Source organism: Orycteropus afer, unplaced genomic scaffold (genome assembly GCF_000298275.1).
Source record: "Orycteropus afer afer isolate SDZICR_OR568_19922 unplaced genomic scaffold, OryAfe1.0 scaffold00224, whole genome shotgun sequence".
Classification (NCBI taxonomy): Eukaryota; Metazoa; Chordata; class Mammalia; order Tubulidentata; family Orycteropodidae; genus Orycteropus; species Orycteropus afer.
In genome coordinates this window covers 5180841-5184318 of record NW_006921811.1, presented here as the reverse complement: position 1 = coordinate 5184318, position 3478 = coordinate 5180841, and the positions used below count along the sequence as shown (strand labels likewise).

The 3478-nt window shown below is 44.7% G+C and overlaps 1 protein-coding gene across 1 annotated transcript in view; it reads right to left on the bottom strand.

The window, feature by feature from the left end:
• STK32B (serine/threonine kinase 32B) overlaps nucleotides 1-3478 on the bottom strand; it is a 377859-nt gene that overhangs the window by 252563 nt on the left and 121818 nt on the right. The gene's annotated exons all lie outside the window — the stretch shown is intronic.

Here is a 3478-nt window from a genome sequence, read left to right as displayed (position 1 = left end):
TTGAAGTGGAGGGTCAGCGAGAAAGGGAAGACCCTCAACAAGATAGATTGACACAGTGGCTACAACAATAGCCTCAGGTATAGCAAGGATTCTGAGATTGGCATAAGCCCGGGCAGTGTTTCATTGTGTTGTGTATTCAGAGTTGCTGAATCGGAGCTGACTCAGTGGCACCTAACAACAACAACAATAGTTCTTTCCTTTCAGCACTTGAAAATGTGCCACTTCCCACAGGCCCCCACAGTTTCAGATGGGAAATCTGCTGACATCCCAATAGGAATTTCCGTTCAGGTAATGCATCATTTCTCTCTTGCTGCTTTTAAGACTTCGTCTTTAGTTTTCAGAGGTTTGATTATGATGTGTCTTGGTATGGATTTCTTGGAGTTTATTCTGTTTGGGGCTCTCTCAGCTTCTTGAATCTGTATGTGTGAGTCTTGCCAAATTTTGGAAAATTTCAGCCATTATCTCTTCAAATACATTTTCAGCTGCACTGTCTTTTCTCTTCAGGGACTCCGATAACACAAATGTCCCTGAATCTCTGCTCAGTCTTTTTTCCAGTCTGTTTTCTCTCTGTCCTCAGACTGGGTGAAGTCTATTGATTTGTCCTCGAGTCCACCAACTCTTTCCTCTGTTATCCTGCTATTGAGTCCATCCAGTGACTCAAATTTCTGTTATTGTATTTTTCAGTTCTATCATTTCCTTTTGGGTCTTTTTTTACATAATCTAGTTCTCTGTAGAGATTTTCTGTATTGCCAAGCGAATTTCTAATTGATCGCTGAAGCATTTTTATCAGGGTTGTTAACAATCCTTGTCAGATAATTCCAACATCTGGTGCATTTTTATACTGGCGGTGGTCACTTGTCTCTCTCAATCAAGTTGTAATTTTCCTGGTTCTTGGTGTGGAGAGTGATTTTCAATTATATTCTAGACACTCCATTATGTGAGGAGACTCTGGGTTTTATTGAATTCCTCTATTTTGGCAGGTGGTCACACTACTTAGGTCTAGTGTGAGAGGGTCTTGGATACTTTTGCAGGCTGTGGCTTCAGTCTGTGTGATGTCATTTGGTTTATCTGATGCCTCTGCTTTGTACATCTGATGCTGCCCGGGCTCCCAACGGTCCTGCTAGTGCTTCCTGAGGGGGCACAAGGACTTCCCCAGACCACATGCTGCGTGCCTACTGGTGGGTGAAGTGAGTTTTGGGTCTGAAGGGTCAAACAGGCTCCCAAAAGGGATGCTTTCAGTGGCTACGTTCCCTCCTGCTGCTTCTGTCTCCCTACCCTGATATGTAGTGGTGGGGGAAGAGAGTCCAAGGCTTGCAGAGACAAAGGGCTTCTTTGTTCTGACACTTGTTGTGGTAGGATCCTACACCCATGATAGGATGAAGAGCACTTACTGGTTGGGCTTCTTGTTATGGTGTGGACCCCTTATCAATGTCCTACATTTCCCTGATGTCTCTGGGCAGAAGAGGAACTTCTCAGACCCCGAAGACAGAAGAGTCTTATTAGGATCATATGTGGTGGTCTCTCTTGCCATTCCCACTGAGCCATTTTGGTGTCTCTTCATCAGAGATTAGCATCTCAGGCCCAACAGGAGAGAAGGGTACCTCTCCTGATGCTTATTGTTTTGGGGGCTCCCAGGTAATGATCCATCTCCCTTGCCAGTCCTGTTGGGCTCAAGTGGTGTTTTTGCAAGGACTCCCAATCTGTCTGGAAGAAGAATAAGCCTACTGGCCTACCTTCTGTTTCTATGTTGGGTCAAGAGATGCAAGGCCTGGCTCAGCATCTGTTGAATGGGGTGGGGGGTGTAAGATGCCACTGTGCTGTCCCTCCAAGTCTGGAGTCCCAAACCAGTTTTTCCTACCACTTTTCAGAGATCTCACTTGGTTCCCTACAGCATTGTTCCCAGAATTTAGAGTGAGGGGTCCCTGGATAGAACAAATGGTTAAGTACTTGACTACTAGCTGAAAAGCTGGTGGTCCAAACCTATCCAGTGGTGCTTCAAAAGTTGGAGTTGACTCCATGGCAACTAAGAACAACAATCAAGAGTTGTGCTTACATTGGAGGAGCAAGGAGAAAGGAGTCCATGGCATCTTGTTTGGAACCTAAGTCTTGACTTTGACACTTTTTAATGTATTTTTCCCCTGTGTACATGTGTTTTCCAAAATACATGAACATGATGTTCATAGCAGCACTATTTGTAATAGGCAACAATTGGAAACTACCTAAATTATTTTTATAGAAGAATAAATTGTGGTATATTCACTCAACAGAATACTACACAACAATGAAAACAAATGGTCTTCAACTACCTGTGGCAGTATGGATGAACGTCCCAGACACAATGTTAAACAAAAGAAGCCAGAGACAAAAGAGAACACAGTTTTTCATTCTATTTTTTACAAAGTGAAAAAACAGGGAGAATTGATCTGTGTGGTTAGAAGGCAGGCTAAAGGTCACTTTGAGGAAGGACTGGTGACTGCGAGGGACATAGGAGGGACTTCCATGGGGCTAGTAATATTCTGTTATGGATCTAGGTGTGATCACACAAATTCCATTAACTAAGTTTCACATTAACATTAGATCAAGTTTTCTGCAAAGATATTAGAGTTCCATAAAATCATTTTTTAAAATCAGGTATCTTGCTTGTAAACCCTAGATTTCAATCGATGTTAAAAGAAAGAAAGAAAGAAAGAAAAGGTGTCACTTTGATGACTGTGATGCTCCTGAGCCAGCCATGGTATTCGCTTTCCCCTCACAGGCACGTGAAAGCTGGACAACGCATAAAGATGGAAGAAGAGTGGATGCAATCGAATTGTGAGGCTGGGGAGGAACACCGAGCATTCCGCAGACGCCTGGAATGGAAAGTCTGTCTGGGAAGAAGCACAGCCAGAATGCTCCTTAGAAGAAAGGCTGGTGAGGCTTCTTCCCACTTCAGACCCACCCCAGAGAAGGACATCCTGCTGGGGAAAGAAAAGGGTCAGTGACAAAGAGGAAGACCCTCGACGAGATGGATGGACACGGTGGCCGTGACAATGGGCTCACACATAGCAATGACTGTGAGGATGGCACAGGACCAGGCAACATGTTGTCCTGTTATTCATAAGGTCACCTATGAATCAGAGCCAACTCAACGGCACCTGACAACAACAACCACCAGCTAGCACCAAGGTGGGAAACCAGTTGTGCCTTATGAATTAGCACCTTTGGAGCTAGATGGAGTCCGTGCAGCTCTCGGGCCTCAGTCTCTTCATGTATAAACTTGTCAGACTTGAGCAGACTTCCTGGAAGAGCCTGCCTTGGACCAAGCACTCTACTGGGTGCTTTATGTATACCACTAGTCTCCAAAACATCTGTGCAAAGGAAGTCCTCTCATCCACAATTTACAGATGGAAACGGGGGCTCCAGGAGCTTAGGACTGCACCCAGTTGGTAAGTGGCAGAGTGTGCTCCTTCCAAAACATGGACTCAATTCACCATCTTCT